Source organism: Elephas maximus, chromosome 3, assembly GCF_024166365.1.
Source record: "Elephas maximus indicus isolate mEleMax1 chromosome 3, mEleMax1 primary haplotype, whole genome shotgun sequence".
Taxonomy (NCBI): domain Eukaryota; kingdom Metazoa; phylum Chordata; class Mammalia; order Proboscidea; family Elephantidae; genus Elephas; species Elephas maximus.
This window is the reverse complement of record NC_064821.1, coordinates 194,250,555-194,274,413: the sequence shown is the minus strand read 5'-3', so window position 1 is coordinate 194,274,413 and position 23,859 is coordinate 194,250,555. Positions and strand designations below refer to the sequence as shown.

The window sequence follows — 23,859 nt, the reverse complement described above, 5'->3', positions numbered from 1 at the left end:
TAGCAGCTTAGTGCATAACCACTGGGCCACCAGGGTTCCTCAGAATGACACCATACATCTTACTTTGTAATCTGCTTTTTCCATTGAACATTGTAAACATTTCCCCCATGTTAAGTGGGCTGTAACTATAGAATTACGACTTAGGCTGTTTCTAGTTTTGATATATCCAGTAATGCTGTGTTGCAAATCTTCTGTGGTGGTTGTCTGTTAATTTGTTTTCTCTGAGTCTCCACCTTTAGGAAACTCCCTCCACAGGACTGGTGGGGATAAAAGCAGAACCTCTCTTCCATTGACCTGGGTGCGGGCTCATGACCCTAGACCAGCCACTTAGACTCTCTTCCCTGCCATCTTGGGAATCTGAATTCTGAGGGAGGAACCCAAGAAGGGAAGCCAGTTGGAGCTGAGTCACTAGCTGGCAGCAGCCTGGAGAGACAACCACCATTTCTAGCAGTGGAATCCCCAGAGGGGCCAGAGTGCCATCCTTCCCAGGTAAGTCATCTCACTCCTACAGCGCCGAGTGCTACTCAGCACCCTCCCAACAAATCCCTACTCGCCAAATTCCTCAGCACCGCATCTTGCTTAGAAAAATTCCTTCCTGATATGTCCTTGTACATAAATCTTTGTGCCCAGGTTTATTTCTTTGGACTACATTTCTAAAAGGGAAATTGCTAGGTCAAAGTGTCCAAAGTTTATAAAGGGTCTTTTTATACAGGGCCTAATGTCCTCCATAAAATCTGTACCAATTAACAGGCAGAAAGAGGGAAAAGAAAGTAGGGAAAAACTGGTGCAAACTACTGGGGCCAGTGGCTCAGGGTCCAGAAAGAGGCCCAGTCTGACTTAATTGCAAATCAACACAAACCTGCCCTTTTGGCAGTTGCAAAACCTCTCTGTTACCCTCCCTCTGGTGTAGCATGAGAGCGCCTTTCTCTACAAGGAACAGAAACATTTAAAAAATATGTATTGCTAAATGCAATGTGGTATCCTGGATTGAATGCTGGCACAGAAAAGGGGACACTAGTAGGAAAACTGTTGAAATCTGAATAAAGGCTGGAATTCAGTTAATAATTCATCTTGGTTTCTTAGTTTTGACAAATGTGCTGTAGTAATGTAAGATGTTAACCTTAGAGGAAGCTGGGTGATGGGGGATACGGAAACTCTGTACTATCTTTCCAACTTTTCCGTGAATCTAAATTTATTCCAAAATAAAAAGGTTGTTTAAAAAAAGGGTATTGCATCAATTTATAGCCCCACTAATATGACACCGAAGTGGTAGTCTTACACAACCTTGCCAACAGCAAGTATTTTAAAAAATTCAGTCCTTCAACAATATTTATTAAGTGCCTTTTATACACTAGGCACTGCCCTAGGCACTTGGGATATATCATTGAACAAAGGAGCCATAGATCCATGCCCTCATGGTGCTGATGTTGTGGCAGGGAAAGGCAGATATAGATACTATAAAGATGTAAGTCATATAGTATGTTGGAAGCAATGGGTGCTTTGGAAATCAGCAAGGATGGGGAGAAGGGAAGGATTGGATTGCAACTTAAATAGGGTCATTAAGAGAGGCTTCATGGAGGAGAAGACATATGTCAGCAATGACTTGAAGGAGGTAAAGAGGGGAGCCACCTGGATATCTGGAGAAGAGGTCTGAGAAGTAATGTGGAGGGGCAGGTCATGTATGGTCTTATAGGCCAGAATAAGGGGTGGCAGAGACCACCAAGCACCGGCCAAATACTCCACTTGCTCTGCTACAGTTCCCAGATCCCTTGCAGTTAGGCAAGGCTATGTGACTAGCTCAGGCTAATGAAATGAGTGGGAGTGGAGTGTGCCACTTCCAGGCTCAGGCAGTGAAAATCCCATTTGTCTTTCTTCCTCTGACGTGGTGTCTGTGTTCCAGATGGTGCAGCTACAACATGGTAAAGCCTCCATCAGCCTAGGTCCCTGAGTGACTATGTGGAGCCAAGCCTTCCCTACCACCCTGTGTGTGACATGTGTCATAAGCTGAGTCACGAGCTAGTAGCACCCTGGAAAGACAGCCACCAATGCCTGACACCAAGGCCCTTATTATTTTAAGCTACTGAGATTTGGGGCATAGTTATCACTGCAGCATAATTTAGCCAATCTGGCCTGATACAGAAGGACTTGGCTTTTACTCTGTGTTAACTGCATCAATTGTTGATTTAAAAATGCAAGCATCGTTGCTTGGTTTTAATTTCTTTGATAGTGACTGTAGCAGATTGATTTTCCAAGGTGGCCATAACAAAATCTCCTGTCCCCCATGTTCTTTTTATCATGGCATTGACACTCCTCCCTTTGAGAGAGGGCATCTGTGTTCCCTCTCCTTGATCTGGGTGGGCCTATGACTACAGTGAAAGTGAGGTTATGTAACTTTTGAAGCTAAGTCATAACAGGCAATATGGCTTCCTCCTGGTCCTTTGGGGCGTTTGTTCTTGGAACCCTACTGTCGTGCTGTAACGAAGCCGAGGCCACATGGAGAAGTCAAGCGAAGGCCAGGGTCCTAGCTGACAAGTAGATATCTGAGGAAGCCTTTGAGATGATTTCACCTCCAGCCACTGTCTGTCTGCAACCACATGAGAGACCCAAGTCAGAGCCGTCTCGCTGAGCTCAATCAAGCCCAGAACCATAACAAAAAAATAATGTTTTAAGCCACTAAGTTTTAAGGTAGTTTGCTACAGCAATAGGTAACTGGAACAGTGAAACTGAACATTTTTATTGAAGTCTTTTTGCACCACGATGCCACCTTCTTGACAAGCCTGCCTTTTCTCTTTCCAGATAAAAGTGCTGAACAGAATGAAGCAATAGATGGAGCTATCAGAGATGTCCCTCTAAGCTGACTCAGATCTGTTAACAAGATTTTTTGGGTTTAGCTGTTCAATTAACACACGGTAGGCATTAAATAAATATTTGTTGAGTGAATGAATCATCCTGTCCACATTTCTGCATCGTATTTAAAAGATATTATAATCAACCTCATTAAACGCTTTCATGAAATGCAGACCCATTATGCAACATTTCCCAGAAATGCCAAATTCTTTTAATATAAGGGGTTTACAGCAAAGTTTTTTTGTTTTTGTTTTTCTCTTCCTACTTTCTTCTCTTTAGTTTTCTTTTCTTTAAACAAATAAAATAATATCTATACGGTGTAGTGGTTGAGAATTCGGCTGTTAACCAAAAGGTCAGCAGTTCGAATCCACCAGCCACTCCTTGGGAACCTTATGGGGCAGTTCTACTCTGTCCTACAGGGTTGCTATAAGGTGGAATCGACTCAAGAGCAACAAGGTTTTTTTTTGTTTATATCATCTCATTGTAAAAGACTAGAGTAATACATATAAATGGAAGGTAATACATATCTGCAACCCACCTTCCTCAGAGGTAAGCCTTGTTAAGTTTGGTATAAATCCTTCCAGGCCTTCTTCCTGTATATTTGCGTTCGCGTGTATGCACCTATTATGGTAGAATGTATTTTCCAAAAGTGGCCACGACAACATTTCCCATCCCACATGCTCTTCTAAAACCTTGCCCCTCTTCATCAAGAGGTAGAGGCTCTGTCCTCTCCCCAGAAACCTGGGCAGGCCTCTGTGACTGCCTCCACTGATAGAGTATGACAGCAGTAACAAGAGGGGACCCCCAAAGCTAGATTATAGAAGGTAATACTGATTCACCTTGCCTCTCCATCTTAGGACACACACTTTTGGGCCCTGACCTACCTTGTAAGTCTGACGTCCCCAAGCTCAAGAGACCACAAGGAGAGACTAGAATGAGAGACACAAAGAGAGAGATACCCAACGAATCCTAGCTATTCCACACTCCACCTGTTTGAGGGTTCCCAGCCCAGATGGCAGATATGTGAGGAAGCCTTTGAGATGATTCCCACTCCAAACCCTGTCAGACTGTAACAGCATGAGAGACCCTGAGTGAAAATCACCCAGCTGAACCCAGCCGATCCCCAAAGCCACAGCAATAACAATAATGATTGTTGTTTCAAGTAACTGTTGTTGTTAGTTGCTGTCCAGTTGATTCCGACTCACGGTGACTACACGTGTGCAGAGTAGAACTGCTCCACAGGATGTTCAAGCTTTGACCTTTCAGAAGCAGATCACCACACCTGTCTTCCAAGGCGCCTCTGAGGAGGTTCAAAGGCCAACCTTTCGACTAGTAGTCAAGCACTTAACCATTTGTCCCACCGGAGGACTCCAAACTTAGGCTACTAAGTCTAGACAATTGATTAATACACACATACCCATATGTGTTTGTTTGTGTAAATAGCCTGATATTACCAGGCTGCTCTGAGACTTTTTTTTTTTTCATGAAACAATTTGTCTCTGAGATCTTTCCATGTCAGTGGGCCTAGATCCACTTCAGCCCTCGTGAGGCTACGTAGCACTGCAGAGCATAGATGTTTCATAACAAGCATCTTTCCGCTGCAGCCCAGCTCTGCAAAGGCAAGCTTACTCGGAAGCCCACTGTGTGAAACAAGTGAAAGAAACCAAAGGGGCAAAGCAGGCAGAACCCTGTTCACACCCAGCCTCTCCTCAACAACCTCCCTGGAGGGCGAGGCCCTTGAAGGAACTCCTACCTTCCAATGGCACCTTTAAAACTCACCCACCTGCCTATAGGGTTAAGGAATAGGCATCAGTAGGGCTCCTCAGTCTTGAATGTACACTTGAATCATCTATAGTACAGTCTACGAAACCCTATGGGGCAGCTCTACTCTGTCACATGGGGTTGCTATGAGTCAAAATTGACTGCATGGTACCTAACGACAACAGATCTGCAGTAGGGTTGAGATTCTCAGCATTTCTGACAACCCCCCTGTCTTAGTCATCTAGTGCTGCTGCAACAGAAATACCACAAGGGGATGGCTTTAACAAAGAGAGATTTATTTCCTCACAGTAAAGTAGGCTAAAAGTTCAAATTCAGGGCGTCAGCTCCAGGGGAAGGCTTTTCCTGTTGGGTCTGGAGGAAGGTCTTTGTCATCACACTTCCCCTGGACTAGGAGCTTCTCTGCACAGGAACCCCAGGTCCAAACGACGCACTCTGCTCCCGATGCTGCCTTCTTGGTGGTATGAGGTCCCCCACCCTCTGCCTGCTTCCCTTTCCTTTTCTCTCTTGTAAGATAAAAGGTGATGCAGGCTACACCTCACGGAAAATCCCTTTACATTGGATCAGAGATGTGACCTGAGCAAGGGTGTTACATCCCACCCTAATCTTCCTTGACATAATCTAATCTTGCCTCATTAACCACAGGCAGAGATTAGGATTTACAACACATAGGAAAATCACATCAGATGACAAAATGGTGGACAATCACACAGTATTGGGAATTGTGGCCTAGCCAAATTGACAAGACATTTTTGGGGGACGCAATTCTATCCCCCAAGTGATTACCAAACTCACTCCAGCAGCCAGGGATTAGTGGACCCCCGCTAGCTTTCCTGCTTTCTTTTCTAATCTTCTAAAATTGTTGTAGGGGTTAAAGCCTGGAGTTTTGAAAAATCTCTTTCCCCTCTCTTGGAACCTCCTGTTTTCATCTCCAGTCTTTTGGCACCTCCTCCATTATCCAAAATTCCTCACAGATGGGGGCATTGCCACCACAACATCTGTGTGAATGCCTTCAGTGCTTCTGTTGAACTTCACAGAGTGGAGACAGTTAAGACATTTAATTGGACTTCAGTTCTTTTAATACCAGTACCAGCTGCCGTCGAGTCAATCCCGACTCATGGTTATGCCATGTGTGTCAGAGTAGAACTGTGCTCCATAGGCTTTCGGTGGCAGATTTTTTGAAAGTAGATCACCAGGCCTTTCTTACGAGGTGCCTCTGGGTGGACTTGAACCACCAACCTTTTGGTTAGTAGCTGAGCACATTAACCATTTGCACCACACAGAGATCTTTTGTTTTCACTTTAAATACCTGTCTTGGGAGAGATAGGGAGAAAATAGCAGTTGGGAGTTGTGCTTTCTCTCTGTCATCTGTTGCCATTGCTCCACTTGCCCCAGCAGAGGACTAGCCCTGTCTTGATACTCTTGCTCCATACATGACCCCGCCTCCTGAGACAGACCTTTTTTTGGCTGTCCTTTGCACAGCTCACAAACTTCTGCAAGGCTTTGGGCTTCCTGTACCATTCCTACAGGCTTATACCCCTCTTAAATTTGTCCTTGTTTACATGCCTTCTTCCCCTTCTGTAGGGGATGGAAGGAGAGGGGCTTTGTTGCCTGCCAACTAAGTGCAAAGCACCATGTGTGTATCGTTTACTTGATTGTTGTAATTTTTGCAGCACTTTATGAATATCACCCTCATAGTATCACTGAGGAAACTGAGGCTCAGAGAGGGTCAGTAACTCACCCAAAGTCACACAGCTAGAAATGACAAACCAGCTTTGGATCTCAGGTCTGTCTGACCCAGCCTTCTCTCCTGGTCTTTTCTGAATGTGAGCAATTCAGAGGTCCCTATGTGGCCATACCAGACCTTTGAGTGCCCTTTGCTTCCTCATTAGTTCTTGCAACACTGAACTCACGAGGTTGTTATCCTAACTATATTCTGGAGCCTCCCCTCCATGTATGTGGGGTCCTAGGCTCCTCCAGTGTCCTTGTGACCATATAGTCACCTCAGCAATGGTGAACTGAAGCCCTTTTCACCTTTGACCCTTGACTGGGCCCAGTCAGACAGGCTTTGGTTGGAATCTCACAGGCACTTCTTGGTGTGTAAACTTCAGCATGCTCCTTAACTTCTCTGAGCTTGGGTCCCATCATCTGTAAAGTGAGGATGACAATTCTATGTCAAATGGGCTATTTATTGTACGATGATTAAAGTAGTGCACATACTGCCTTTCAGAGTGCTTGGGATATAGCAGCAATAAAAACAAAACAAGCTTGCACCCTTTTTGATCCCCAACTTTGTATTTTTCACAGGGATCAGGAATAAGAAGGCCTCTCGTTGCCCCTGTGTCTCTCAGCAATACAGCCCTCTGGACAGCCAGTCTGCAGTGTGTGAGATGGAGGACTGGTAACTTCCCAGTCCTTCCTGAGAGAAGGAGGGGGCTGAAGCACACCCCGTTCCCTGTGGTATTCGGGGACCATGCCAGGATGGACAGCAAGAAGATATTAACCAGTACGTGCGACATTGGCCAGCGGAGTATCTGACGGGACAACTGAAGCCTGCTGAGACACCAGCAAGCCGACTGTCACCACAGAAGGATCGGCTGGTGTCGACCACCGCGGTACCCACCCCTTACTACTTCCCACACCCTGTCTGGAAAGAAGGGGTTGAGCCAGTGAAGGAAGCAAGTGAAGAAGAGTGGTGACATGCCTGTGTCAACACTGAGTGAAGGCCTGGGCTGCTCTCTTATGCCAGGTCCACAGACCTGGTAGAGATGCCACTGGGTGAGTGACAGGGCTCAAAGGCCAAAGAGTAGAGTCTTTCCCTATTGATGGTTACCTCTGTCAAACTCCAGTCAACCTAAAAATAAAACAAGAAAATCAAAATAATACAATAGAGTAAGAAAACACAGTCGAGTGCTTCAGCTCTGGGAGCAGACTTCCTGCAGGTGGCTGGGTGGGTGAGGGACCTCACCTCCCTGGAGCACCATCCAGAGCCTCTGTCTGACTGGGAGGCCGGTGCATGTTCCAACCAGCTTCTCTTTCCACTCAGTCTCCCCACCAAGCCTCCACCTTTAGGCCTTTGCATTTCCACAAAGGCCCCTACCTTTTAACAGACAGGGCAAGTCCTCAACCCCTCCTACCAGATTTGTCCTGTGAAAGATGCTTAACCTTGTCTTTCATCTCCAGCCCCCGCCCACACCCCTGCCAGTGATCAGAGATAGTCTGACGAATGTCACACAGTGTGCACCCACAGTCAGCATCCTGGAGAAGGATCACACACTTACACACTCATTAACACACTTCTGGAGGGATGGGTTGAGGGGGCCTTGAGCTCTGTCCATCCTGCCTCTTTGGCTGTCTCCCTGCTCCCCCTGGCACAAATGGTGCCAGGGTCTCCTCCGATGGCCTCCAGGTACACAGTCTCTTGTTGCTTAGCAGCGATGCACCTCTTCCCCGTACCTCAGCAACCTCCCCTTGTAGCTCTAGTAGCAGCTGCAGCAGGAAGAGCCAGGCTGGACCTTACAGGAGCTGCTGCTTGCTGACAGGAACATGTGGGAACAAGCCCCAAAATAGGCCTGAGTGTGAAACCCAAGGCTCTTTTTTAACCTGCAGGTCCTAGACTGACTCTTGGAAAGTCCTGCCATACTCCCCTTTCTCCAGCTTGTGCCGGCTGCTGCTCCCCCTCCCACACTGGGCTTCTGGCCCCTACTCTCCTGTATTCTTACCTGTCTGCCCCTCTCTCTGCCCTGGGTCTCTGGGTCTGCCCCAGTGGTCTCTCCCTCTCTCAGGGCTCAAATGTCACTGTTGCTGCCCCTTGTCCTTGTGTCCATCCTGTAACTCCATGTCCACGTGTATTTGTCTCTGGGGTATCTGTGGCTGCCCCAGGTTCTCTTGCACCCTCTCCTGTTTAGACTGTGTAACTGCCATTCTCCCCTCACTAACTTGAATCCCCTCACTTCCCATGGCCAAGTACTGGTCACCCCTGACAACCCCATGTTGCCACAGCAACCATGACCACACTCCCTTGTTCCTTCCTTTCCCGGAAAGGCCTGTGGTGGAGGGGTCACAGAAGAGGTCCCCAGGGGAGTCTTGCTTTCCTCCCTCAGCATGTCCTGGGCTTCAGTGGAAACTGACATTGGACTTCTGGAGTACTAGAAGACTAGGTCCAGAAGAGAAGGAAGGTCCTCCCTGCTGCCTCCCCTCTGCCATGATGTCAGAGTTCCCCAGAGAGGCCCCCGAAGAGGTTCGGCACCTGGGATGGTCAGGACCCTGCCCCACCAGGAATGGTACCCACCCCCTCCACCCCTGTCTTGGCCCTAGCTGACATTGAGTCCCCTCCAAGGGCGCGGGTCCATCTCCTGTCTCTGCGCCCACCTCAACTTGTTCCCTTTACCTAAGCTCCCTGCCATCGCACTACCCTCAGTCCCCGATGCCTGAGTCTGACTTTTTAGTGTCTAATGTCTCTCTCTTTTTTTTTTTTTTTTGATGTCTCTACGTTCCTTACACACAGAATGATATTATCTGTAGGATAAAAATCTAAGACTAGGGAGCAGCTGAGCAAAGGGGCAGCTGAGAGGAAATACTTCCAGAGTAAAGGGGGGTGGGCAGAGGCCAGCTCCCAGGCAGGACGGGGTTGGAGGGGTGCTGAAATGAGGGCATGAGGGAGGTTTAGGGAGGAAGACCTGCATTCAGCCTTCTAGCACACGAAGCAGGCAGATAACAGAAAGGACTTTCAGACAGGAGGCGGGACCAAGTGACCTCACCCAAAACCCTGTGGTCTGGTGCTATTGCAACCTGGCCAGTCTCCCAGCTCTCTTGGGTCCCCAAGTAAGAGAGCTTTTTATAGTACAATCCCCAACTTGGGTTTGAATAATTAAACAAGACGGACAGAAATAGCAGCCGGACAGCCAAGGCGGGTTATTTTAGGGTTTTCTGGAACACAGAGTGCTCCCTGGCTCACCCCACCCCTGCAGAGGGTGGAGCCAGCAACAAGGCTGATGGGAGATTCCTGTGGGGGAAACCCACTCTCACCCCCTAGGGTTCCTTGGGTTGACAGGTTGCCCTCAGCCAGAGGAGGGTCTCACCATTTCTTCCCGGTCTTCAAGGAAGGAGAGAGCTCTCACTGCTTTCCGTTAAGCTGCTCCCCTGGCAGGAAGTCCCTTCTGTTGTCTAAGTGTCAGTCTTTCTACTTCAGAGATGGTGACAGAAATTGAAAATCAGATCGATAAGCAGCTGCAAGACAGGCTGAACCAGGACAAGGTGGCTACTGCTCCTCTGGCCAAGGAGCTGGAATCAGGTGATAGGAGGTCTGTGGTCCCCTCACTATAACCCTTGGGAGGCTGGGGTGGGAGGGTGAAGATTAGGAGGGTGGGAGGCAGAGCTGAAGAGAGGGGAGGAATTGGTGAGGGGCATGGGGGGTGTGGATTAGGCTCCAGAAGAGAAGGCTGAAGATGGGTTAGCCTCTAGGCTGAGAAACTGTGAAGAGGCGAAAAGCGCCCCTCTTCCTGCTCTTTTTAGTGTCCTCTGTCCCTGGCAGAAGCCCAGCCTGGGTTTCCTGGGACAGGGTTTCAGCATCTGAGCTGGGGCTGTGGAGAGCTAGGGAGGCCTCCCTCAGGTCTCCATTACAAACCAATCATTTGTGGCTTGTTTGCATAATACTTTCGGGCCAACTGCAGAGATTAGATTCTTTCCCCAAGTCTACCTGTAGGCTCCACCACAGAGCTTTAAAACCTGGAGTATGCAGGGGGCCTGGACCAGGGCTGGGTGGGGGGAATGGGCATTTGTAACATTTTCTCCCTTTGGGTAACAACTTCAGGGGGAGGGCTTGAAGGTCAGATCTCAGGAAATACTGAAATCATTCATTCATTCATTCAACAAACATTTTTAAAGTGCTTCGGATTGTGCTTGGTGGTGGGAATAAATTAGTATGGCAAGGACCCTGTTCTCAAGGAGCTCACAGTTAAGTAGAGGAGACGGCCATCTTAAAACCTACTCCCCGCCATCACTGAGTGCTTTCTATGCAATAGGTAACCATGTAACAGGGTCACAAAAACTGTCACATTTAATCCTCACAGCAAGTCTGTGGTCTAAGTGGCATCAGCCCCATTTGACAGACATTAGAACTAAGATGAAGAGACTTGCCCAAGGTCACTAAACTAATAAACAGTAAAAATGGAACTGGAACCCTGGTTTACATGATTCCAAGTTCTATACCCTTAACCACTGCCCTGCAGTCTCTAAGGCATGGAAGGGAAAGACAATTCATTAAATGCTGCGGCTGTTCAAAAGAGAGTGCTATTGCCTCTAACTGTGTTTCTTGCAGTTTGGGTGGGGCAATCAGGGAAAGCCTCCTAAAGGAGGTGGGTTTTCACTGGACTCAAAGGATTAATTCATCCATCCTACAAATATTTAAACTGAGCACCTACTATGAGTGCCAGGCACTGTTCTAGGTGCTGAGGATACAGAAGTGAAAGAAGTTCCTGCTCTAGCGGATATGGTGGGCAGGGATGGGGGAAGGCTAAAATTATAATTGGATAGGTCTTAAAAGCTAAAAGGAACCCCAGTGGTGCAGTGGTTAAGCGCTCGGCTGCTAGCCAAGAAGTCAGTTCCAACCCACCAGCTGCTCTGCAGGAGAAAAACGTGGCAGTCTACTTTCCTAAAGATTTACAGCCTTACAAATCCTATGGGCAGTTCTACTCTGTCCTACAGGGCGGCTATGAGTCGGAATCAACCGGATGGCAATAGGTTTGGTTTTGGTTTAAATGACAAACCTCCTTTACCACCTGAGTTGTTCTGCTCTTTCTGGGTTTCTCTCCCAGGCGCAAATACTGAAACTTTTGGGGAAGACTTGACTCAGAATACACCCTCTTACTTTGGGAAGTCCTTCCTAACGTCTACCCTGCATTTCTTCCTGCTCCAATAGCCTTCCCCACCTCCCATCTCATTACTCTGGTCCTAGGCCAAATCTCACAGCAGGAGCCCGGCAGGCCGCGAGCGTCTGGCCCTTTAAGACCACCTTCTTCCCCCCACGTGCCGTCTGGTTGGGCTGGCGACGCTGACGCACGCGTGACGTCAATGGCAGCTGGCGGAGTCTGGGCACTAGGAGAGAAGTTGAGGTGGGGGTAGGGGGGCGAGTTTGAAGGAAGGTTATTTGCATTTAAAGGGACCATTCTCGGGTTAGTGATCAGAGCTTTAAAGAAATGTGTACTGGACAAACTTTTCTTCCTGCGTAATGGACAAGAGAAAGGCGTGGAACAGCTGAAGTCGGTCGTGACACGATTTGCGAAGTCAATTATGTTCTTCCGCGGACTGGGGGAAATAGTCCGTCGGTGCCGGGTCTGGAAGCACGTGACCAGGAGGGGGCGGGTGGGGGGAGGGAAGGAGGGAGGAGTTGGAGAGAAGACTGTCAGGCTGCGTTTCAGCTGCCCCCACCTCCACATCCTGCCCACCCTCCTGCAGCTGCCACCACATCCTGCCCAGGCCGGGGGCAGGGAGCTCGTGCAGGGGGATGCACTGACCGAGGACCCGGCTTTGGCATCCCTTCCGTGCCCCCTTCGGTTCCAGGGTGGGGCCTCTGCCCTTTGCCCGAGGCCTGGCCCCAGGCACCCCTGACACTGAGCTTGGGCACAGATCTACTGTTCAGCCTTGAACACCGCTCTGCCCAACTCCACCCCCCCTACTCCGTTCCAGAGTGGGACCCATCTGGGCCCCAGACCAGAGCTCCATCCTTGGGCTAGCACAGTTATTATGGACAGAGGCGTTGAATAAAGTTTTGATAACCTTAGTTCAGATACACAGGTCTACACACACACACCTACACACACAGATTCATGTAACAGACATTTGCTGACGGCATTCCATGCCAAGCCCTGCCAGGCCCTGCAGACCCAAAGTTAGATTGCTGCTCTCAAGGAACTCAGGATCTGGGGGGGAAGAGCAAAATCAGAAACCAAAAATGTCGGGACAATGTGGTGATTTAAGTACACAGAGTAGAGAGCACTCTACAAAGAGGCAGAGTGATTGATATGTGAGTCTACCACACAGAGACTATACATAGAGAAGCGTCCAGTACACCTGCTGATGGCTCCTCTCACAAACAAGGTGGTAGATATGGCGGCCTTTGTTGGGATTACACAGCAACTGAAGAATGACCAGCCTGATGGAAAGCATGGGGTGGATAAAGGTGGGGGGCTGCGGGGAAGGTGAAAGGGGCCAATCAGTCAGGCAGATAGAGGATGAGACCAACATTAATGTCTTCACAGGGTTATGGAACAAAAAGCAGGAAGGGAAACAGCCCTTGGAGGATAGCCCTTGGAGGATGAGGATGAGGAAGACCTTTTCAAATTGTTAGATTAGGGATATTTGGGTGTGTGTGTGAATAACAGTTGTTGGTGTCTGTTTGGCCTATAAATTTATGAAGGTGATACCATAGAGAGGAGTTGTACACACACTGTTTAGGACTTTGGTGGGCATCCAAATGTCTGAGTCCTAGAGGCTTTCATAGGGACTTTGGGCTGTTAGGTGAGTTCTCTCTAGGAAAGATGAGTGGATAGCCAGACGGGGAGAAATGAGATTCAGGTGCCTGATCCCTTTCAGGCATTTTCCATCCAGAAGATTCTCAGATGGGTAGTCCAGGGGCTAGAAGAAAAAGATTTAGTGAGTCCCTTTCAGGAAGTCCTTATTAGGATCTAACCTCTAACAACATTACTCCCTGGACCCTTTCTTAATCCTCCGTGGAAATCAAAACCTCATGTTTGTTGCTTTTCCTCTCCTGTGAAGTTCTCTTGGTATTCTAACTTCTATCCCCATTATCCCACAGCCTGTCTCTCTCTCTTCTCTAGTGAGTTCCCATTTGAGCATTTCAGGGGCCAAGGGACACTCCATCTCCCCCACTGAACTCTTCCTTACCTTTCTTCTTTCCCTTTTGCTCCTGGCCCTTTAACACCCTCCCCTGGTGACTGCCCCAAGAACAAATCTGTCTTGGAAGTGCAGTCAGAATGCTCCTTAGAAGGGAGAATAGTTCATCTTAGGTACTTTGGATGTTATTAGGAGGACCAGGCCCTGGAGAAGGACGTCATGCTTGGTAAAATAGAGGGTCAGAGAAACAGAGGAAGACCCTCAATGAGATGGATTGACACAGTGGCTGCCACAGTGGCCTCAAACATAGCAATGATTGTGAGGATGGCGCAGGACCGGGCAGTGTTTTCTTCTGTTGGACATAGATAGGGTCGCTGAGTCGGAACAGACTCCACAGTGCCCAATAACAACAACAACCAGGTGACTCACCTTCCTTCCTCATTCCTTTGTTAAGGACCCAACATTCCAAGGCAGGGAGGACCAGCCAGCCAATCACGGCCCAGGCAAGGCTGCCTCAGGCTTGAGATTGGCTGGAGCTGTGGTTGGCGGGAGGCTAACCACACTGATCTATAGGAGGTTGGGGAGGGGGTTTGGGGGTCTCAGCCTTGGGAATGAATTTGTTCTGGGGCCGCTTACGTTTTTGGAGGGAATCCTTGAAGTAGAGCTGGGGCCAGAGGCGTCCCTGGCTTGGAGAGCCTCAAAACTGGAGCAAGCTGAGAACCCAGCTCTCTTGGTCTCCTGGGGGCTTGACTGCCCCCTGCCCACTTTTTTTTTTTTTTTTAATACGCTCTGGGACTCAAATGGCCTGAAGGCTGAGTTCCCAGGCCTGTTCCTAAGAAGCCTTTTCCAGCAGCCCAGGATCTCTCCAGTCTCAACATTCTGCTTTCCCGACGTCGGAAACAGCCGGAAAATAAACACCCTGATGACTAAACGGTTTCTCCAGCTAAAGCCTGGGGAAGCACTAAAAATAGAGACCATAAGTGAGGGGAGGTTCCCCACTTGCGGGGGGGCACCTTCCCATCCTGCTACTGCCATAGTCTCAGGCATGGCACAAGGCTCTGTTCTTCTGGAAGTCTTTGGGAAGGGGCAGGTGGGCTCCCACTGCCTACCCTTGAGTCCTCTGGGCAAGCTAGCTCTGCCTGACAGGGAGAACTGACATCTTCTGATGCTGGGTGCCCTATCTCCCAGATTTGATAGTGAACTGAAAAGTTAAATTTGGGGACAAAGTGGGACACTTTGGAAGGGTCTAGTGGGCGGGTTGGAAACCGAGGCCGAAGAAACAAGAGCCTGCCGGCTTCCTGTCCTAGAATGTACAAGTCTGCTGAATTTGCCTCCTTTGAGGCTTGCATGGGCTACCAGGGGCCTCAAGAGATCTTGCAGTCCGGTTCTTGACCCAACGATCTGAGTTATAACGCAGCATGAGGCACTGTTTTAAGCAATCTACTTGCATGAACGAATTTAATCCTCACATCAAATCTGAGTTGAGTGCTATTACCACCATCTCCATTTTACCCACAAGGATCACCGGGCATAGGGAACTTAAGTAATGTGCCTGCGTTCCTGGTTAATAAACGGCGGAGTGAGGATTTGAACTTAGGCAGCTTGACTACTCCAAAGATGATGCTTTTAACCACCATGACACGCTGCCTCTCTCTGTATTGATCTCTCCAGCACTTAACTCAGAATTGAGTCTTTGTGTATTAAATCAGAACCAGCCAGATAGAAATCAGGGTGTGTGGAGAACTGAGTACCCTTCTGTTCTGCAAGGTTGAGATCTAAGCCAGATTCGACCATTTCCCCAAACTCTAGATAGAAATCGCAGGACTTAGAGGTAACAGGGATGCTGGAGAGGAAGCCTGTCCTTGTCCAGTCTGAATGGCACCCACACTTCTGTTGTAGGGCACATAGAGATTCACCACGCCCTGGGGCAACCAGGAGTTTAATTTTTTTTACATTTTTAAGAGCTACTACTGCTTCTTTAATAAGTTGCTTCTTGGGTGTCTCCTGTGCTGGGGAAAATTAGGGTCCCGCCCCTTTAAATTGCCCCCTCGGTAGTAAGTGCACTGTGGCCGCTGGCTCTGGGGATTAGGTCACCCAAGAACTATGAATTGCCCCTTTAAATTGCTGGGCGTCTGCTAAGGCCGGCCTTGGGAGGGAAAGGGGCCTGTCACAAGTAGAGGGAGCAGCCGAGCTCTTCAGGTAACGCTCTAAGGAAAGAATGTGGCCTTTTAAGTCGGGCTTCTTCACACTTGAGGGAGATGTAATCTTTTCACCACACAGTCTCCCCTTTATTTATTTAGATAAATTTAGACCCCCACCTCCTAACTCTCCCGGGCCTTTGACAAGCGGGGAATACAGGTTGTGCATGTGTCTGCGTGCGCTGCCTGCGGAGCCGCCCCAGAAAGGACCTCCTTGAGCGCATGGTGGCAGCAGCACTAGGCAGCCGTCCCAGCGTGCTCAGAGGGGGACCACAGGCGCGGGCCGATCCCTTTAAAGGCCTCTGGGTCTCGCCTCCCTACTTCGCCTCGCTGGGTCCCTTCCTCCCTCCCGTCCGGCTGGCGGAGGGATCTGCCACTCCCGGCGCTGCAGCCTGCTTGGGGGGGGCGGTGGGGGTGAGGGCCGACCCGGCCCGGCCCGGCCCGGCCGGCCTTAGGGAGGGAGGGGCGGGGCCGCGTCCCCGGGACCGCCCCTGCTCCGGCCCCGCCCAGTCCCCACCGGTTCCTCCCATTGGCCCCCCCGCCTGTCCATCACCCCTGTTCCCCAACCCCTCAAGCTAGGCTGAGCTGTGCCTACGTCGGCCTCGACTCCCGGGGGCTGGAGGAGTTACCTTTGGAGCCCGAAAGGAGGAAGGAAGCAAAATATCAACAACAGCCGAGGTGGTTCGGGCGCTTGGCCCCAGTCCCCCGCCTGCCCGCCGCCCGTCTGCCCGCCCCCGCGTCCGCAACGGGGGCCCAGGCCCCCCGGCGCCGCCCAGGGCCCGTGCGGACGCCGGCCTCATTTATTATTCCCTCCGCCCGGTGCTTCGGCTTCTCGGTGTTGACGATCCCCCGGACGAAGGGCGAGGGCTGCCCCCTCCTCGCCGCGACATCCCTCTCCACCAGCTGGGCCGGTGAGTAAAGAAAAATAACGTGCCTACCACTTTAAGGCGCCCCCTCCCCCACCCCGTCCTGGGGTTGGGGTGGAGGGTGGTCTAGACCGTCCCCCTGAGGGGTGGGATGGGGTGGCCCCCTGGTCTGGGGGGAACTCGCGGAGCGGGCCGTGTTTGCGTGTGACGCTCGCGGGAGATTACAAGGGGGAATGTTTGTTTGTGTTGGGGAGTCGGCTGTGGGGGACAAGTAGAGTGGGCTGTAATTCCCTTGGGTGCTGAGGGGACAGGGTGGGGACGAGCGGCTTGGGGGCGCGCCGGTCTGCTGGTGGTCAGAGGTTACGACGGTTTCTGAGTGACCTGGGAAGGGGTGCCATCCTCAGAGGGGGTCTCCGGTGACAGCCGGGAGCGACTGACATTTTAACAGCCGGCCCTCCCTCCCTCTCCCTCTTCGCGCCGCCTGTTCCCTCCTCCTTGGCCCGAAATGATGCAGAAGGGGGCCTGGGAGGGCGGCGGGAGGGTGGGGGCGGGGGGGGGAGCCGCAGCTGTTTGGGAAGCGGGGGAGGGAAGGGGGATGTTGTTCAGATGACACCGGGGTGGTGGGTTGGGGTGTGTGAGTGTGTGTGTGTCCAGGGCTCGTGTTTGCGGGGTGTCTGTGGAGTTGGGACGCAAAGTCGCCACGGAGGTGGGCACTTAGGGACCCTTCTTCGGGACCTCCTAGCCCTGTTTCCTGACACCTCTGATCTGGTTGTCAGCAGCCCCAGCTGGAGAACCCCCGACCAGAAGTTTGCAGCTGTTCAACATCTGGGCAAGAGTTCTCCAGTCCCTCTCTCCAATGTCAGGCTGAACTGGGCTGGAAATGGGGGTCTAAGGAAAGTTGGGGGGCTTTTGGAAGGGAGGGCCGAGGAGACTAAAGTTCATTTAGTCTCACAACATAGTGTCGGCTTCCTTCTTATCATATTTGGGTCTCATGGAGTTGAGGGAAAGGGACTCCCTCCCCCAGTGATTCAGGCTGACCTCTTGAGGTCTCTCCCCATGAAATAGGGGCCCCTGGGTGTGGACACACCTGCAGCCAATGATTGGGTTATCACAGGTTTGTCCTTCTGAGTGGGGGGCTCTCTCTGCCTCCTCTCACGCTGCATTGTTGACGGACTGGGGGAGGGTACAATGGATAGATCCTGTGTTCCCCCTTTCCTGAACCTCCCTCTCACTTGAGGTCTTTTGGGAGGTGACACTAACCCACTCCTTCCTCCTACCCCTTCAGTGGGTCTCAGAAATTTAGGGCCCAGCAATTCAGGGGCCAGCCAGTACCATGGGAAGTTTGCCATCTGGGGTGGTGACCTTGGGCTGCTCTGGCCTCTAGATAGGAGGGGAGCCTGGGCCAGCACGAGATTGGGTGTTTTGTGGTTAGGGAGCTGTCCACTTCTCGCTATCCTCCAAACTCCCAGTAGAGAGGTCTCAGTAGGCAAGGAGAGCATTGAAAAGGCCCATGTCAGTGTTCACAGATGTCCATCCCCCTGCGGCCTCTGGGTCACAAACGCCCCAGGACTTATAGCCTGGCTCTCCCAGCTCCCACGGCCTGCCTGGGAATGAATTTCCTTCCTGTGGTTTCCCAGTGTGTTGGGCAGAAGATGGGGGGTGGGGTGGGATTAGCATGGAGGTGCCTGAGGACCTGCTTATGCGGGGTAATTGGGGGACGCTGGATGGGTTTGGGAACATATGCGTCGCTCTTCTTCCTTGCCTCAGCACAGGCACTTGGGCTCTCAGGGACTCAGTGGTCGTATTCTCTTTGTTGTAATCCCTCTGCCCTCCAACACACGGGTGTGTGTGTGTGTGTGTGCGTGTGTGCGTGTGCATTTATAAGGGGAGCGGTCTCTGGTTACTCTGAGGAAGGGAGGAGCTGTCACTCAAATTCCTTTAGAGACCCAGAGATGATGAACTTTTTACCTGACATCACACGGCAAATCTGTGTCAGCGCATTAGTTTATCTGCTCTTTCAGGCACAGCTTCATATGGGACAGACACCAGGGAGGAAGACATGCAATCTGTGCTCTTGGAGGGCCTAGTCTGAGGGGAGAAGAAGGACCCAGTCAGAGAGTGTCATAATCCTTACGGTGGAGGATTGGTGTGGGAGTTGGGCTAGAGCTTCTGTCTCCTGTACCGTCTGCCTGGAACAGAGTCGTGGAGGACTTGGAAGGGGTGGCAGGTGCTGGCCATTGGCCACCCTACTGTGCGCCTGGCGCCCCTGGGCTGAAGGGGCTCGGGCTTCCCGGCTTTGTCTCTCTTGGCTCCTGGCTCTTCTCATAGGCCAGGAGATATGATAGTCTTCCTGGCTGCTGTTATATAATCTCTCTCCAGCAGGGTTTTTTTTTGTTTTGTTTTGTTAAATCTTCTTTGGGTCTTTCCTGGGAGGTGTGAAGGGAGGAGAAGGTGAAAGGGAGACTCTACAGGTTAGGGGCAGGAAGAATAGCAGCAAGGAGGCTGGGGGAGGCCTCCTGGTCCTGAGGGAATAAGAGGAGAAGGCCTTGGGGTTAGACCCTCATTGATTTTGGTGCAGCCCCTCTCACCCTCCTCCTCTGACTCTCCCCTGGAAAGGTCCCTTAGTGGTGTGGTAGGAGGGGAACCCTGGCCCTAGTACCCAGAGAGGCCTGGTCCTCTGTGCATCCTATCACCTCTCTCCTGCTGGTTAACTTGGCCTCCTGTCCTTCCTGATTGGTATGGTACTGGGTCTAGAATCTCAGTGGTTACTCTGGCCTGCTGCAGGCCTTGTAGTAGGTGTTTTGTTACTCACCTCTCTACCTCCATGGGGGTAAGGGGAATCCAGGGACAAATAAGTGGGTTCAACATTTTCCTGGTTGTATTTGGAGCCAGGACCCTGCTTCTTTGAACTTCCAGTTCAGGAGCGTTGTGGCCTTACTAGAGAAGAGGAGGTAGGTAGGGAGGAACCTTTAGAAAAGTGGGTGGGCAATATAGGCCTAGACCTCATGGACACAAATCATACATAGTTGGTGTCCACCTGAGATCTGAGTAGGTAGGATCAGGCGTGGGCCCAGAACCAGCCATCGAGGATAAGATTCTGGGTCTGGCCTTGGCCTGTCATCTTGGGCACCATGGTGGTGGATTCTCCCCACCCCCTTGGACCATGGCTGGGACTCTCCAGGCTCTCTTAGGCCAACTGGTTTGATGCAATTATCTTCCTTTTACAAGGGAAGGAGGGGATGTTGGTGGGGCCAGCACAGCCTCGGCATCACTGTAATCGCCGGTGGCTTTTATGAGCCAGTCCTGTGGCCGGAGTCTGGTCAACTGTCTGTCCATCTGTCCCAGGTTGGTGACTTACTCATGTGGGGAGGGGGAGGTATTAGGTGCTAGGAGCTATGTTCTGGAGGCTGGATGCCTGTTAGTGTTGTGATTGATGTCATTCTGTCTATCCACGATTGCAGCAGATTGGATGGAGCTTACACTAGAGGAAGAACTTCCCAGTGGGGCTAGGTGGGGGAAAGAGAGATGATTCTAACTTGGTTTGGGCACAGAGGGGATCTCAGAGCCCTTTCTTCTCCAGTGGCTCTTGGTAGCTCTGCTGAAAGACCTTGACCTTTGGTCTAGTGGGAATGGTGCTCTTCGGCTCCTGGAATATTTATTTTCTCTTCTGTCCCCTTGCCTGCAGCTGAAAGTATTGTGAGGAGAGTTTCTCCAGGAGTTGTCGTAGGGTGAGCCTTTGGGCCCCTTTTCCCCCAGCAGGGGCCTTGTGCAGACTGACATGCCCAGATGCGCCTGGCAGGTCTGCAGCATTTAGTGGCACACATGCATGAAGGTGTGCAATGCATACACTCGGGTGTGTAGACACCCACGGAGCAGCTGCCGCCCTGTGGGGGCGGGGGTAGCAAATGGCAAAGATGATTAAAGGATTGGAGTGGGGATGGGGTGGGGGACTGGAGGCAAGAAGGCGAAGGGCATGGCAAGAACTCTGAAGAGAGAAGGGTTGATTGCAGCAGGAGGGGTTGAGGTTAGACCACAGATGGACAGATGGAGCCCTGTCTGTGAGGTAAAGAACATGGCTTGTGAGTCAGGAGCCCTAGTTGACTTCCATCCCTGCCCTTTGTGCCCCTCCTCCTCCATCTATCCCTCGCTGTGGCTTGGCCCAGCCTGGCTGTGTCCCTCACACTGACAGTTGTGTCCTTGCCTAAGTCGCTGCTCGTGGGACCTCAGCTTTCCAGGTGTACAGGAGTTCACCCAGTCTCTCAGTGAGCCAAACGTCTGGGTGTTTCGGTGGTTTGTGGCTGGTCTCTGTTGTCTTCCCCACTCATCCTGATGAGCACAGCCACTCAGGTATCAAGGCTGCATCTGAGCCCTCAGGCATTTTGGGGCCTGCCCTAGATGACCCTCAAGGCCCTGCATCTGAGTTTTTGCCTTTTCCTGAGGCCTAGGCCACAACTTCCCCTTCCTGGGAGTCAAGCTGTGCTTCTGGCCAGTGTGAGTATTGGGGGATACATTCAGTGACTCTTCACAGGACCCTGGTAGCCTGGATGAGGGGGTAAAGGGTGGGTACCTGCTGTCTCGTCTCTCTCCTATCTCCTGTAAGGTGAGAGTGGAGCCTCTTAGAGGGGAGAGGAGGGATTTGTCCCAGGCTCTGGTCTGTTGCAGACCACACCCAGGCGGGACCATATTTACTCATTTAAACTCACCCTCCCAGGAGGCTCTGGGCTCTGGGCCTGGCCACTGACCTTGGCATAGTGCCCCTGGCTGGGTGCTTTGGCCACTCCCCTAGGAGCTGGGCCGACCAGGAAAGCATATAGAGAAGGAGCTTTTTTTGCTCCCTGGTGAAGGGAGCTTTACCCTCAGGCACTATCCTCCCCTCCCCACCCCCTACCTCACCACACAAATATTTTTTCAGTATATTTTAGAAAACAAAACTTAAAACTTTTTGAGATCCTGGGGTAGGGGGTGGTTTAGAGCGGGTAGGGGTGTGGTGGTATGTCTCAAAAAACTTCTATTTATTGTTTCCCTGTGTGCCAAGCTCTGTGCTGGGCATGGTAACATATGAAGACCCAGTTATTTCTCTCCACAACTGTGTTTTATAGTTGGGGAAACAGAGTCTCAGAGATTTACGTGACTTGCCCAAGCTTTCCCAGCTCGGAGGTGTTTTTGTCTGAGGTTAAGGAAGAGATTAGAAGTCAGGCCCAGGGAAACCTGAGAGAAAGATGACATGTTGAAGCACTAACCAAGTGGGATTCCCTAGCAGAAGGGTAGAGGATTAAGGTTTGATGGCAAGTTGAGGGGAGATGTTGCTGTGATTCCCTGAGAAGATAATGTCTTCTGCTGTGGGAGAAAGCTCACAAGGCAAGGGCATGAGGTCAGGAACAAAAGACCCGCAGAGACCCCTCCTGAGTAAAAAAGTACCCACCAATAATCGCTTGAGCTGCCCTGTGGGATGGATGAGGAGAGAGGCTAGATGGAGCAGGAAGGCCTGAGCCACGAGAGGCCTGGACTTGTCTGAAGGCAGAGGCATGGCCGACTGGAGTCTTCCAGGCCCGGAAGTTGGGGACTCTGCCCTGGAAGGAATGCGCTATAACTCACAGGCAGAGGGAGGTTGTTCAAGGAAGCGCTTAGCTCAGCAACCAGCCCACCTCTGCCACTTATTGCTGGCGACCTTGGGCAAGTCCCTGCCCATCTCTGAATTGGTTTCCATATCTTGAAAGGGAGATGATGCCACCTGCCTCACATGGGAATGGAAAGGAGTTCAGTGGGAAAATGTGTGGTGCCCCACACAGAGTGGATGCTCAGAAAGTCATTTTGTCCTTCCTTTCAGACCCGTGGCCCCAGCCTGGCCCAGGGAACTGGTGTGGGAGTGGACAGTGCCACTGGTGTCCAGGATAGGGATCTTGGGAGGAAGGAGGGACTGAGGAAGCGCTGTGGGGCCCTCCATCCAGACTTAGGGCTCAGTCTGAGCCTGGGATGAGCTCGGGAAGTTGAGCCCAGCCCTGCCCTCCCTGACCAGCTGTCTTCTTGTCTCAGAACCTGCCCCCTCCACACTTCGCCCCACAAGTCTTACCAAATCCCTCTGGCTGCAGCGCTTACTTATGCATCATGATTTCCCCTCCCCCACCCACCAGCAAATACCTGGGCTTGAGAGTTGGAAGAGCCTCTTCTCCATCACTTCTGTGGACTAAGACGTAAGAGAGAGCCCATCCCCAAACCTCAAGGGAAACAGCACCAGGGAAGAGAGGGAAGGAGGAGTGAGTCTCTTCTTTTAGCGGGGTCTTCCCACCCTGGCTGGATCAAGTAACGTGGAGGCAAGAGGGTGGCACAGATGACTTCGATATTTTTTGCCTTCAGAGCATGGCAAGTGTTGTGTGTTCCGTGAGTGATGATGGTTGGAGATGTACCGTGATGAAGGGCTAATCTGGAAGGGGCTGCTGCGGGCCTTCCCAGGCACCTCTCTGCCTGCCCTCTGCGCCTCTTTCCTCCAGCCCCCACAGCTGCCTGCCTCTATGCTGACTTCCCCCATGCCCCTGGCAGGCCTGTGGGGCCCAGGCTGGCTGGGTGGGGACAGGTGTCCTGGCCCAGCTGCTTTCTCTTGTCTCCCCCACCTGTCAGCCCAGGGGGTAGGGAATGGAGAGGGAGGGGAGAGGGAGGAACCCCTCAGCCCTGTCACCTGCTCCTGGGAATGGGGCCCTGGTTTTAAAGTGTCACAGAGGGATTAAGAGTAGACAGCAGGCAGGACTTCCAACTCAGAGGAAGGATAGCCCCGATCATGGGAATGGCAAGGAAAGCTTGGTAGGCAGGGGTCCTAGCTGGCAGGAATCAGAGGGGCCTTGTAGTGTCGTTATAAGAGGGTGAGAAGCTGGGTATTGGTGAGGGGCACAAACCTGGGAGCATATATTTACTTAGCCATGTTCTGATACTGCCCCTCGCCTGCCAGGGCTCCCCCTCCATCTGACTGGGCATCTTAGCCTCACCTGGCACCTTTCCTGAAAGCAGCAAGCTAATCCTGTAAAAGCTGCCTGGTTGGCCGCCTCAGCAGACCCACACGACCGCACTGCCCGCCCTCCCCTGCCAGGGGCTTAGAGGACTGTTCTTTTGAGTCAGAAGGAGATCTAGCCGCTGCCCTGAGTGGCCCCTTTAAATCCTCGGTGGCTTCCCGAGATCATGATGTCTCTAGGGGGATTTGCTTTCCCTGATTGGTTTGGCCTCCTTTGGTCCCCTGTCATAATTTTAGGTAGACACTTTACATTCTGACCCTCTACCATCTCTTAGATTTGGTGCTGTCCACTCTGAGGGCCCAGGCCTCAGGCCCC

At 51.4% G+C, this 23,859-nt stretch overlaps 1 protein-coding gene and 1 long non-coding RNA gene across 4 annotated transcripts in view; both read left to right on the top strand.

The window, feature by feature from the left end:
* Positions 1 to 279: 279 nt before the first annotated feature.
* On the top strand, positions 280 to 7,473 carry LOC126071778 (uncharacterized). The gene is made up of 3 exons (XR_007516378.1): positions 280 to 489; positions 2,797 to 2,909; positions 6,934 to 7,473. It is a non-coding gene; the product is annotated as an uncharacterized LOC126071778 (long non-coding RNA).
* Positions 7,474 to 9,649: 2,176 nt separating this feature from the next.
* MEF2D (myocyte enhancer factor 2D) overlaps positions 9,650 to 23,859 on the top strand; it is a 41,282-nt gene continuing 27,072 nt past the window's right edge. The window contains exon 1 of one of the 3 annotated variants that reach the window (XM_049880789.1): positions 9,650 to 9,929. The gene's annotated coding sequence lies outside the window, so the exon portion shown is untranslated. Of the gene's footprint in view, positions 9,930 to 16,203; positions 16,589 to 23,859 lie in introns of those variants that run through there. The other 2 variants (XM_049880790.1, XM_049880788.1) reach the window with 2 other exon arrangements.